This window comes from Prunus persica, chromosome G6 (assembly GCF_000346465.2).
Source record: "Prunus persica cultivar Lovell chromosome G6, Prunus_persica_NCBIv2, whole genome shotgun sequence".
Taxonomy (NCBI): Eukaryota; Viridiplantae; Streptophyta; class Magnoliopsida; order Rosales; family Rosaceae; genus Prunus; species Prunus persica.
The window spans coordinates 23,781,601-23,796,346 of NC_034014.1; the positions used below are offsets into that span (position 1 = coordinate 23,781,601).

General features: G+C 33.6%; 2 long non-coding RNA genes across 5 annotated transcripts; one reads left to right on the forward strand and one right to left on the reverse strand.

The window, feature by feature from the left end:
* LOC18772120 lies at nucleotides 1,905-4,479 on the reverse strand. 4 transcript variants are annotated; one of them, XR_002272399.1, is made up of 5 exons: nucleotides 4,245-4,479; nucleotides 4,077-4,158; nucleotides 3,812-3,920; nucleotides 2,442-2,585; nucleotides 1,905-2,157 (listed from the first exon to the last, which is right to left on the reverse strand). It is a non-coding gene; the product is annotated as an uncharacterized LOC18772120 (long non-coding RNA). The 4 variants fall into 4 exon arrangements; XR_002272398.1 differs by having other exon boundaries at nucleotides 3,797-3,920; XR_002272400.1 differs by having other exon boundaries at nucleotides 3,835-3,920; nucleotides 4,245-4,478.
* Nucleotides 6,794-9,585, forward strand: LOC109949882. Its single transcript, XR_002272192.1, has 3 exons — nucleotides 6,794-8,155; nucleotides 9,130-9,196; nucleotides 9,412-9,585. It is a non-coding gene; the product is annotated as an uncharacterized LOC109949882 (long non-coding RNA).

Below are 14,746 nucleotides of genomic sequence, written 5' to 3' on the forward strand. Positions count from 1 at the left end.
CTTAATTGTTTTATTTCTTGGTAATGCAGATTAAAGTTAAAGTTGATGAATGTGATTGGTTCTTATAACATATAAAGATTCTTTGATGCCAAACGTGGCTGATCCTAATAGGAGCAACGCTCATGAAGGGGAACCAAAGGCATCTCCCTCGTATTATTGGGGACACAATAGTTACAAGACAGCCTGGAGAAATCGAAATCAAAAACTCCATCACTTGTTCCATCCATCTAGGCTTGAAAACCTCTACACACTTCCAAGTTTTCCAACCATGCCAACTCATAATAATAATAATAATAATAAACTCATCTGCATATGAGAAGAAACCATAAATTTGCCTCCACATTATCGGCTTAAGGGCTCCACATACTGGTGTCATGATGATGGACCATTTCCAACTAACTCCGATACAATATGATAGAATATGATGAGTTATTTATTTAAATGGTTCTTAAATTTATATCCGAATTTTAAATGGTTATTAATTAAATTATTCGTTCAAATAATCTATCAACTTTTTATTAATCAGCGGATTAATCATACTATTACACTCCATCTATATTGCTGTTAATTTGAGGGTTAAAATTGCCAATTTATACTAAAATACTAAATAATTAATTAATTAAAACAGAGATAGAGGAAGGACGCAGAGGGTGAGGGCTAGGGCTGGTGGGGGTGGGGGTGGCTCTGCCTTCTTCTCTTCTCTCATCATGGAGAAAACATAAATTTCTTCATTCTCTTAATGAAGAACAGATAAAAAAACAAGTGATAAATAAAAACAAGAAATATCCCCTTCATCTCATCCCACATCCATCCTACAGAGCAACAAAAGAGAAACTATTTTTTTCCTTTTCCATTTTTGCAACTCCAGCGAGAGGAATCTAATACCATAAATTGATCAAGGCACCCATGTGCCTTCTCCCTCAATCCTCTGCTCCTATTTCTTACAATTTAGCTGTGCAACAAGTCGGCTCCACCATTGTAATTTGTCTTAGAGCTCAACGAGTGCCGCAACCTTGGCCATCGAAGTCGGAGAATTCATATCTGAACGAAGCCACTGTCATTGTCATCTCTCCGACGCCAACTAGTTGTCTTTCAGCACTGCTGTCATTTGGTTGTACAGGGAGGGAAGAGGAAGAAGAAGAAGAAGAAAAAGGGAAACGAAAACTCCACTATGTAAAAAGTCGCATTTACCCTTCCGATTCTCCTCACATGCAGTTCACATGATTAAAACTCACAGAAAATGTAACGGTGGACCAATTCACTAAATAATAAAGAGTTGGTGGACCATTTGAAAGAATAATTTAGTTGAGAGACCAAAATGCAACTCGGGTATAAGTTTGAGGACCATTTGAGTAAATAACCCATATAATGATAAATAGCAGACATTACTTGTCTCCTTTCGTGTAAGGAGACATTTCTCTTCTTGCAAATCACAATTTAATACATATACAGTAAAAATTTACATACATACATCAAACCGTGATTGACAGGAAAGTATAAGTTCCTACTTACAAAAGGAAAATATCATTTTTACTATATTATATATCTTCAGCTTTCAGTGGGCCCGACAGGCAACCAGACAGTCCTACTACATTATTATTCACCTTAAACCATGATTCACTACAAGAAAAATGTTTATTAATGGCCATCAAGTTGGTCACAAAAAGTAAAGATTTTGGTCACTGAATATAATTAGTGTCTAAATAATGGTGGTAGAAGCTTGTCACAAATTCTATTCAGTAGCCAACTCCAAATATTGGTCACTGAAACGCAAACAATTAGTGACTACCTCTATTAGTCACTACTATTAGTGACCGCAAATTTCATCACTAAAGGCTTTTTATTTAGTCACTAAAACATTCAATTTGGTCACTAAAACCTGATCACTTGCCCATATTTTACTCTTTATGTAAACTCACATCTATTTTTTTTTCTTCATAAATAGTCTACTAAAGATAAAATCATGATACCCAATACAATGTGTATCATATATCATTCCAAAAACTGTATAGGTATCAACATTCCTCCAACAAATTCACAAGACATACATCTCTCAAATACAAAATCTAAAAATAAATTGATAAATGTATTTCAACCAGCACATCTCTTGCTCAATATCTCGTGTTTGACCACACCTTCGTTGACTGCTTCCTGAATCTGCATGAAAAAATTGAAGTAATTTAGACTATCAGAACACACAAATAAGAGAGAGTCTAAACACAGTTCTGCAATGTCCAGCACAAGGGTTTATACTAGGATTGTTAAAAGGAATAAAAGACTTAAACTGGATAATCTCCACATGGCCATATTTATTGAGTAGAATTCAGAAAGAAAGCCCACGCAAGTAACAGCTAAACTGAATCTTTCAAGCAATTAATTCAAAACATGAAGAAAAATCGTGTAAATTAATGAACTGTTCGGATTAGTAATTGCATATATACCTCTAGTGTTGATGTCCCCTTTTAAAGTAGGAGTGAGCTACTGAGGAAGACTCAGAAAGTTCATTATCCGGAGGAATCACAATGCACCTAAGCAGAGCAGGATCACATCCTTCAAAAGTGAGGTTCATGCTTTTGAACGATATGCTGTAAGATGGCAGCAATGGAAGATATGAGAAGATTAAGCATTGTGCATGAAAAATAACATGTGTTAAGTAAAAGGTTCACAATCCCAAATTTCCCTAAACTTGAATGAAATCATAATGACTTTTAATTCTTATGAGTGCGTTGTCTCATAAAAGGTTCACAATCCTAAATTGGCTTTTGCCGGTTAAAAAATATTAAAATGTGTTAGGTAAAAGTCAACCACAAGAGTCTAGCGGTCAAAATGCAATTACATATACAACACAACGCAAAGAAAAGAACCTGAAACACGAGTGCTTTTCTAATCATAAAATTAGCACAACCTGCACTAATTACTCAAGCCAAAGCTAACAATCAACCTTATGTTCTGCATCCTGAATTAGTAAAAGTTTATCCATTGTTGAGAAGGGCCCTCTTGATGCTTTGCTATGTATTAATGCTTATGAGCCCATTCCAACAAACACAACCAAATACAATGAACCTTCTGCTCAAACCCTTCTCTATTGTCTACCATACACATATTTCAGCTAAACATGCAGATCAAATCACTAATCTGCACTAAAAGTGTGCACTAACGGATATTCCATGTATGGATGGCCAATGGTGAAAACAAAAATATAGAATCTGCATACCATCAATGAATAATAGAATGATATTACTGATTCTTTCATAAGAAAATGAAAAATAAACAAAAATTTGTATACAATCGTTATATTCATGAAACACAGAACTGATAGAGAAATAATGACTGAACCACCCATGTGCAGATGTAGAGCAAATGACATTTTGATTAAAGAATTGTACAATAATAATAAAAATTCATGAAACTCGAAACTTAAATCAGAGCCATATCTCAAATCAAAGATAATTAAGACTTCAGTTAAGCATAAAAACAATCTGATGAACAAACCTTCAACTTCCCATAGTTGAGCTAAAAACAGGACTGGATGAAAGGCATGTTGAAAAGAAACATATAATAAGAACAAAATAGGAGAAGAAACCGAAAGTACAAAATAGTATTGTTCATCTTCCCAAAATAGTATGAACATAACTCTTAAGATGATATTTCCTGATCAAATAACTATTTCACGTCCACTACTAATTGATCGTTTGACAATTTCATATCCCAAAAAAAGACAGAATTTCATAGCAATTCAGCACATCAAGCATAAGTTCCATAATTCAATATCAAAATTCCTTTGAAAGAACCCAACTTGATAGGTGAATACAGCTTAAACAAGATTTGACGAACTCTTTTAATTCTTTCTTCACCCATGTAGTAGCTCAACTTCTTAACTTCACACGCTCAAGAGATGATATTAAACGGACAAAAGATGGCTGCCCATACCACAGAAAGCATTAGATTAAAAAAAATGAAACAATCAGAGCAAGAATAAATCAGAGCAAGAGAGCATAAGCAAAAGTCACCAAAAAGAGTAAACAAAGGCAACATCAAGATGAAAACCAAACAGCCAGAGATCCAAGATTTCTTACCAGGGGAGCTCATGGTCTCAAAAGCTGCTTTCAGAATAGGATCTCACTAGCTCAACGTCGTTTCTCAAATCGAAGCATGCATCTGCAACACCAATTAGGAAGTTAGGGCATCAAGCTTTTGGGAATCACAACTCAAAATCGAAATTTCATATTGTACTTTTAGCATACTTTCATAGCAATCACACCACTCCGTCTCTCAATTTTAGAAACCGTAAACCCACCCATCCATCTATCAGTTTTCGAAACCCCAACCTCTGCGTTAACTCTATGGTTCAAATCAGAGCAGAGAATTTTGGGGAAGAAGCTACTCTACTGTAGTTTTCTCTCGACAAAAGTAAAGGAGGAGCTACTGTAGTTGACGGAAGGAAAAACAAAGAGTGATGCTAAATGAATATTAAAATTAACTAAGCACACCTACTATCAAATTATTTATTGAATTACTAATTTATTCTAATATAAAATGACTAAAATAAATATATTGAATCGTAGAACAAATATAATTTAAATAAATACACCCTACTCACCATATTCTATCTTAATCAAACATAAAAGAAGAGAAAGAATGAGGAAAGAAGAGAATGGGATTGGATTGGAAGTATTGAAGTATGCAAGAGTCACGAAGAAGAACAGAGAAAGAGAAAATATGATAATCAAGCCCATTATTTTGCAATACCCTTTATTGTTGTAGACTTCAATGGTTTGATAATTTTATACCTAGATCCACTGATCTATTAATCCGGAAGGCTACTTTTCTCTTTATCGGCTGATTATGATTGCTAATGAATTCAAGCAATATAATTATTGATATTTAAAAAGGGGGGAATTCCAGTGATACAACAGGAGTAATCTTGGTCTTTTTTGGGGGGTCACAGAAGAACCAAAAAGAAGCAGAGGAAAGTGTGATTTCTTGGCCTCTTTGATCTTCGTCTTGGGCTAACCCCATATTCTTTTCTTGGATCTCGGGTATAAACGTAAACGGTCTCTTGTTGCTTCCTGTGCTATCTCTGTGTATTTTGATTTGTGTCTGATTTGGTTTTTCCAAAGATTATAAGTAATTTGTCAATTTCTTGGCCTATTATGATCTAGGTCTGTTTCATTTGTTGTACTCATAATTAACTACTTAGGATTGATATTAGGGTATTGTGTAATAGAGTGTATTAGGGTGTAGGGGTATTTTTGATAGTTAAATAGAGTGTACTTAGTTAATTTTACATTTTGATTCAAATATTATGGTGTACTTAGATCATATGGTGTACACAATTAATTTTAGGGTTCGTTTAGTAGAACTAAAAAAAAACTTTTTTTAAAATTCTAAAAAAGGTCATTAATGCCTTAAACATTCGTTTGATAATTTTTATTAGGGGTGGGCATCGGGACCGGAAAACCGGAACACCGAACCGAACCGGTGAAAAAAAACCGGAAAAAAAACCGGTTGACCAAAAAAGTCAACAAACCGGACCGGAAACGGACCGAACCGGTTCCAACCGGTTCCGGTTCTGGTTTTACATCTCTCCGCACCGGACCGGACCGGTCATGTATTTTATATTTATATTTTTACAAAATTTTAAAATCTAATGCCATTTTTTAACTTCTATAATCACTAATTTTCCAAGTTCAACTTCAAAAAATTTCTAAATGTATGAATTGGATTATTTGTTCATTTTTAAGCTAAAAAAATAAGTTATTTATAATAATTTTTTTTAAAAAAAAAATTAAAAAAATAATAAATTAATAATCCGGTTCAAAACCGGAACCGGACCGGAACCGGTTAGAACCGAACCGGCCGGTTTTCAAAATTTTTTTTGCCTAAACCGGACCGAACCGGACCGGTTAAATAATACCGGTTTCGATTCCGGTTTGAGGTGAGAATTGGACCGAACCGGACCGCGCCCACCCCTAATTTTTATTATTATTTAATTTGTGGTCACTAATAATAAACAACATTGGGCTAGTTTAAAAACAAGCAACTTTCAGTGTGTTTAAACGATAGAAAAAAAGTGTGTTTTTAAAAAAAGCAAATGTACAATACTCTTAATGTATATATACGTATGTATTTCTTCTATTTAATTCATATATTCTTTACAAAATGTTCAATAAAACACATAAAATTAATCTATTAAATAAATAACTCTCACCTATTATTGAATAAAATATATATATATTAAAAAATTATATAATGGACGATTAATATCTAATTTAGATATTTTAAAACTAGCAAATTAATATTTATATATTTTTTATAATTAAATAGTATAGCCGAGCGGCTATACTCGATTTTATTAATATTTCTATAAAAAAAATAATATAGCTGGGCGCCTATGCTTTTTTTGACATGTGAGCAACTAGGACCTGCGAGGCTAACTCTTCTATAAAAAATAACTAGCCCCTTGGCACATGCGTGAGCATGTGCCAATTGGTTTTATTTTTTATTTTTTATTCTATTTTTAGAATTAAGAAAAGATAACATGGGTAGTTATGTTCCATAAAAGTAGGATCTATTATCTGATTATTTATTTATTTATTTAATATAAAAAATGTGAATTTACCATATTATCCATATTTATTTAATAATTTTAATTTTTAATGTTTGAATTAACTAAGGGCATTTTCTGATATTTTGAATGTTTCACTATTCTCTGCCTTTTGCTTTATATATATAGATAATAATAATAATAATAATAAATAGTATAAATAGTCTAACCAGCAGCTATATTTATTTTGACACGCGGGCTCCTAATTGCTAGGGAGCTCTTTTTATAAAAAAAAAAAAACAAAACAAAAACAAAATGGTATAGCTGGGTGACTACATTCGGGTTTTTTTTTTTCTAAAAAAATAGTATAGCCGTGCGGCTATATTGATTTTGTCACACGGGGGAGAGTTCTTTTTAAAAAAAAATATGTATAGCCGCTTTTTTAAAAAAATATATGTATAGCCGTGCGGCTATACATATTTTGACACGTAATCGCCAGACAAGTCGTTTTTTTGAATAAATAGTATAGCCGTGCGGCTGTATGTCTTAGTATAGCCGGTCGGCTATACCTTTTTTGACACGTGGTCAACTAGCCGCTATGCGGCAAACTTTTTTTTTCATAAATAGTATAGCCGCGCGGCTATACTCTATTTTTTATGAAAAAATATGATAGCCGCCGGGCTCTATTGGGGTTTTTTGGTTTTTATTTATTTTTAATAAATAGTATATTTATGCGGCTATACGATATATATATATATTGGGATCCTTTTTTTTTCTTTTAAATTTTTTCTCCTATTTTCGTTTATCGATAAGAGTATTTTAGAGTATTATCCATTACTATTAGGCTATTACCCGAGTTTTTATTGTCTCCTTTTAATTTTTTACTTTTCAAAAGTTATTACCCGTATAAAGAATTTAACACTTTCTCGTTTAATACTCTATTATATATGTATGTACGTATTTTTCAATAATACATCTTTGTTCTGTACACATCTTAAAGACTCATGAAGAATTAATGACCCAACTCATATATTTGGTCACTGGTTTGACACTAGTTGTGACCAATCATGATTTGGTCACTGCTGACCTTTTTTCTTGTAGTGATTTATATCCCCAACAGAAGACAACTAATCCATCAATCGGTAAGAAAATCAATGCGAAGTGAGATATTGATATCCTTGCATCCAAGGTCATGTGTATGAATACCCCTCTACCAATATCGCTTGTATTAAAAAAAAAAATCAAAATCAAAATCAAAGGCCTTCATTGTTGAGCCTTCTGGCCCATACATACTTCTTCTTTAGGCTTAGAATTCATACCACGGGCTGAGAATCGTTTATTACTGCCCAGTACTGAGATTGAGCTCAGGAAAGGAAGTAGGAAGAAAGAGACTCAAAGTTGAAAGCTTGAATGGCGTGCCTTGTTGTGTCCATGACCCTCTCCGTACCTCTCTCAGCCTCACATTGCTTCACAAAGGTAAGTTCACATTTACCAAACTTGTCGTCAACAAAAAAAGCCCCCAGCTTTTATCCTTGAGGTTGAGCTGCTGAAACAATCTTAGAAAACTTGGGATTTGAAAGCAGGAGTGGGAATATGCTTCAGGAACAGGTTTTCTTCTTCAATCTCTTTTCTCACTTGCCAATTATGCTTACTGTTATACTTGTATATGATTAGTTTTCATAAGATATTAAAAATCGCCCGCCTAGGTGGCCTGGGCGGGTCGGGTCCTTTTTTTTCATTTTCCCAATCGTATTTTTCCAAGTAGCAAAAATATGAGCATTAGAGATCAATTGCATAATAGCATTAGGCTGAGGATGTATTTGAATTACTAGATCCTCTCAAGGTTCGAAATCGTATGTCAGGTTGGGGTGTTCCAACATGAGTCCAGTCAGTGTGAAGGGTAACTTCAGCCCAAGTTTGCTGATTTTTCAGCAAGTTAGAATCTCTTCCACGGTACTAACAAGTTCCCTTTCCTTTGGATAATATATCTCATGAGTATAACAGATCATGAAAGAAAAGAAAAAAACTTTAAAAGGCAATCCATTTTTCTTGGTAAACAGAGTAAGCCTATCAAGATGCTATTATTTAGTCATATTTTCATGGAACTTTCAACCATATTGTTCCTGCTTGCTCTGTTATTTTAATTGTATATGGCTGAATAGTGTGTTCAGTTTCTCTTCTGTTACATGGCGTCTATTCGACTGAATCTTTAAGAGTCTTTCTTTGTTGAGTTGCTGCAATCATTTTAAATAACCAATAGCCAGTCACAAGCAATGTATTCCAAGGAATTTTTTGAGTATTAGGATTTGGTTGGAGAGTGCTAGGCTTATAGGAGCAGCAAGCATTTAACGAAATTTATGAGTTGGAAGAGAAGTTGGTCATTTCGTATATAGTGAGATAGAGCCCAACCGAAAGACAAAAAAAATAATATGGCCTTTACTGAAGTTCACCATGCTAGGTAGAGTTTGGATTTTGGATCGTGGTTCAACTTTTTGATCTCTCTCTCTCTCTCTCTCTCTCTCTCTCTCTCTCATGGATAATATATACATCATCTTTAACCTGTCCATCTTAATTTGATGCAGTTGGAAACTTGGCATTGGCTGCTTTGCGTAGTGCAGATCAGGTGCACAAAGTTGTTGACTTTGAGAGGTTCTGATTCGAACTTTAGGTTTCCTCTCTTTTTTATTAGTAGTTTTTTTTGTCTTTTTCATGTATAGTTCTACTTCTGACTTTCCCCCCAACTTCCTTATTGGCTGCTCAAATAGAATTGTTTACACATTGACATTAAATTGTTGGGATGGGGAGAGGGGTGGTGGTTGTTGGACGACACTAATAAACCTTCTTTCATGCATGCTCATTTCCAGATACCTGAGGAGCACTCTCTCGTCAGAGTTCTAAACATACCATTTCAGAGCTAGTTTCCTTAATGCAATAGATTCTTGGGTATAAATTCCTTGCAATCTACATACAATTGTGATGCAAACTTCATTGACTCAGCGATAGCAGTACAAACATTTGTGAAAATCATATATAATAAAGCTAGATGATTAAGTTCAGGATTTCGAAAAATTAAATCTGATAACCTTTTGGTTTCATTTACCAATCTGCTTTTCTCCCTGGCTAATGTATATGCGGGCAAGAAAATACAAGTTTCCTTCACACAAGGATCTCAAGAACATCAACCGAAAACTGAAATCTTGTTGGGGTTTTAATTCACATGACGAGTATGCTATTCCTTATCTAGAAATAGTCACGTTTAATCTGATGCCCTTTTCTTTTGTATTAATGCCAAACTTTGACTGGTTTTCAGAAGTAAGAAGCTGGATGCGAAATCGAAGCTTTCTTTATACCAAGAGAATAAATGCAAAATCAATTAGTTCAAGAGGATAAATTAAAGCTAAGGACAAGTGGTTAAGATGGTCTCCAAAAACTAATCACAAAAAGGTTCAAAAGACTCGTGATTAAGAAGGTTTAATGAGTCTAGTCCCATTATTGTTAAGTTCATCAAACATGAGTTAGAACACTAATCCATTTTAATTGAATACAATATGTCCTAACTCGTCAATCACCGAACAAGATAATATCTGAATCATAGGACATAAACAACCCACCTTTCCCCATCCCTACATAGTTGGGGAATTTTTATGTAAGTTTCAGTTCCCAGACAGTCAGCTTCTTGGAAGTAAAGTCACCAAATCTTCAATCCTCGAGTGCATGAAAGGCGAAGCTAAATCTTGGCTTTGCCTTTTTCATGCGTCGGCTCTATACATAACTAAAGCTTAGCTAAGCCTTAGCTAGCAATACTCATTTGGCACTCAAGAAGTGGGAGGGACCCAAATCAACCCAAGCCAAGACTACGTGTACGGTCAATTTTCATTGTTCTTGCACTCACACTTTACAAATATACTTTGAGATTGACAAGGGTTCTCCAGTTCACTTCTGAAAGTGCTATTTCTGAGTGGTGGTGATCACTAAGTAGCTTAGCTGTTGACAATGACATGCATTAAGATTTGGGTGTTTTTCATATGAGATTGATATATACCGTCAAAGTATCATGGAGTTCGAATATGAGATCACTGACATGAAAATCAAGGTCCTTTTTTACTAAACTAGACCTCGTTAGCTATGAAAATATTTATTAGGAAACCAAATTTACTATAAGATTTTGACGTCCTTGTCAAGGCCTGGCCAGCACTGGCAACAAAATTCTGATCTTTTGGACAAAAAGGAGAAAGGTGGAAAACAAGATTCAATACATTCTTATATAAATATAAATTGAACGACTTTGATGCTGTGGCCATAGTGCCACATTAAAACATTCTAAGATAAACCACAGCCATTATTTCAAAGAATCTTTTTTTTTTTTTTTTTTTTGTGGGTACGTTGACTTCCACACGACATAAAATAACAAGAGTATCTAATCCTATAGCAACTGAGCTTTCAACTTTATTTTCTATATAATATATATATTGTTGATGATACTTGGAGTAATCTAATCCCAATAATTACATTGATTATGATTAATAAGGTTGAAATATTGGCATAAAGAGATAAAGGCTCAGCTTCTTACTTTTTGCATCACCACCATATATATAATTAAGTGGAAGAATATGTGGCAGCATTTTCGTGAAAAATTTGTGTCTTTAAAAGGCTACCCTACGATACTGACCTTTTGGTCTAATGATTAATTAGCCATTTCTTTTGTTTGATTAGGTTTCGAGCTCAAATCTTATGAACGATATTTTGGTACTTATTTTTCTTAGATACATGATGTGATAATCTAAATTACTCTTGGGTGCAAGGGAACAGACTCACTATCCTTTCAACGCGCGGCTATATTTATTTTGACATGTGGCGCCTAATAGCTAGTGAGCCCTTTTTTCTATAAAAAAAAAGAAAATAGTATCGCAGTGCAGCTATACTCAGTTTTTTTTTTAATTTTAAAAAAAAATAGTATAGCCGGCCAGCTATACGTATTTTGATATGTGGCACCTAATCGCTGGGGGCCCTCTTTTAAAAAAAATAATTAGTATAGCCGTGCGGCTATACGCTATTTTATTAATATTTTGTTATAAAATAATATAGCTGGGTGGCTATACGTTTTTTGACACGTGGTCAACTAGGTGCTATGCGGCTAACTTTTATTATTTTCAAAAATAGTATAGCCGCGCGGCGATACTCGATTGTTAAAAAAAATTTGTTTTAAAAAATATTATACTATCTGGTTTTTTTTATATAAATAAATAGTATAGCCGAGCGGCTATACTCTTATATATATATATATATATACAGTCCCGATCTCTTGGACCACAGGGGTCCAAGAGATTGTGGTCACCCACCATTGGATGTTAATCCAATGATTCAAAAAAGTTTCTTAAAAGAAGTGCAAGAGTGAGTGAACCGTTGAATTTACATCCAACGGTGAGTGACCACAAATCTCTTGGACCCCTGACTGTATATATATATATATATATATATATACTGAGAACCTTTTTTTCTTTTAAATTTGTTCCCAGATTTTCGTTTATCGATAAGAGTAGTTTAGAGCGTTATCCATTACTATTAGGCCCTTATTACCTAAGTTTCTATTTTCCCATTTTAAGTTTTTACTTTTCTACAGTAATTACCCGTATAAAGAATTTAGCATTTTCACGTTTAATACTCTATTATACACGTATGTACGTATTTTTCAATAATACATCCATGTTCTGTACAAGTCTTAAAGACTCGATAAAATTCACATTTTTTTAAAAACAAACATACAATACTCTTATTGTACATGTACGTACGTATTTCTCATGTTTAATACACATGTTTTTACAAAATTTCAATAAAACACACAAAATTAACGTATTATACCAATAATTCTCACATATTATTGAATAAAAATAAAATATATTAAAAAAATTATACAGTGGCCGATTAATATCTCCTTTGAATATGTTGAAACTAGCAAATTAATATATCTATATATATAAAGCAAAAGGCAGAGAATGGTGAAATATCAAAATACCATTGGTTAATTGAAACATTAAGAATTGAAATTATTAATTAAATGAGGATAATATGATAAATTCACATTCTTTTATATTTTAAAAAAATTAAAATTAAAAACAAAATTATATAATATGTCATACTTTTATGGAACATAACTACCCATGTTATTTTTTTTATTTTAAAAAAATAAAAATAAAAAAGAAAACCTAATGGCACATGCGTGAGCATTTCACGCATGTGCCAAGAAGCTAGTATATATAAAGTAAAAGGCAGAGAATGGTAAAACATTCAAAATACCAAAAAATGCTCTTAATTAATGCAAACATTAAGAATTGAAATTATTAATTAAATGCGGATAATATGGTAAATTCATACTTTTTCATATTAAAAAAATTAAAATGAAAAGAAAAATAAGATAATGGATCCTATTTTTATGGAACACAACTACCAATTATCTTTTTTTAATTCTAAAATATAATTAAGAATTTTTTTAAAAAAACCTCTCACATGCGTGGAAGCGCCTGCTGAGAGGCTAGTATCTATAATGCAACTAGGAGGTTCCTTTATTCTTTTTAAAAAAAAAAAAATTAAATAGTATAGCCGCCTGGCTATACTTATTTTGGCACGTGGTGCCTAGTCACTACGAAGCCCTTTTTTTTAATTTTTTTTAAAAACGTATAGCCACGCGGTTATACGTATTTTGACACGTGGGTGCCTAATCGCTATACAATCTTCTTTTTGTTTAAATAAATAGTATAGCCGCACGGCTATACTCGATTTTATTAATATTTCTTATAAAATAGTATAGCCGAGCGGCTGCACAGTTTTGACACGTGGTCAACTCGGCGCTATGCAGCTAACATTTTTTTTTTCATAAATAGTATAGCTGCCCGGCTATACTTAGCCGAGCGGCGATACTCTATATATATATATATATATACTGGGATTTTTTTTTTCTTTTAAATTTTTTCCCCGATTTTCGTTTATCAATAACAGTAGTTTAAAGTGTTATCCATTACTTTAGGCGCCTATTACCTGAGTTTCTATTGGGAGACTCTATTAGGTGCCGATTTACTTTTTTTTCTAGAGCCCTTTTAATTTTTTACTTTTCCAGAGTTATTATCCGTATAAAGAATTTAGCACTTTCACTTTTAATACTCTATTATACCTGTACGTAAGTATTTTTCAGTAATACATTCATGTTTAGTGATTTACATTCCCAACAGAAGACAACTAATCCATCAACTAGTAAGAAAATAAATGCGAAGTGAGATATTGGTATCCCTGCACCCGAGGTTATGTGTACGAATCCCCTCCACCAATATCGCTTGTATTAAAATAAAAAATAAAAAATCAAAGGCCTTCATTGTTGAACCTTCAGGCCCATACATACTTCTTCTTTAGGCTTAGAATTCATGATACGGGCTGAGAGTCGTTTATTACTACCCAGTACTGAGACTTGAATGGCGTGCCTTGTTTTGTCCATGACCCTCTCTGTACCTCTCTCAGCTTCACATTGCTTCACAAAGGTAAGTTCACATTTACCAAACTTGTCGTCAACCAAACAAACCCTAGCTTTTATCCTTGAGCTGCTGAAACAATCTTAGAAAACTTGGAATTTGAAAGCAGGAGTGGGAAAATGCTTCAGGAACAGGTTTTCTTCTTCAATCTCTTTTCCCAATTGCCAGTTATGCTTACTGTTATACTTGGATATGATTAGTTTTCATAAGATGTTAAAAATATGAGCATTAGAGATCATAATAGCATAAGGCTAATGTATCCAAGTATAACAGTAAGCATAACTGATAACCTCGGAGCTAGGCGCATTAGAGATCAATTGCATATTAAACTTCGCCCGCCTAGGCGCTAGGCGTCCTGGGCGCAAACATTTGTGAAAAATTATCAGAAGGCTAGATGATAGTTCAGGATTTCAAAAAATTTAATCTGATAACCTTTTAGTTTCATTTTCCAATCTGCTTTTCTTCCTGGCTAATGTATATGCAGGCAAGAAAATACAAGTTTCCTTCACACAAGGATCTCAAGCACATCAACGGAAAACTGAAATCTTGTTGGGGTTTTAATTCACATGACGAGTATGCTATTCCTTATCTAGAAATAGTCACGTTTAATCTGATGCCCTTTTGTTTTGTATTAATGCCAAACTTTGACTGGTTTTCAGAAGTAAGAAGCTGGATGCGAAAT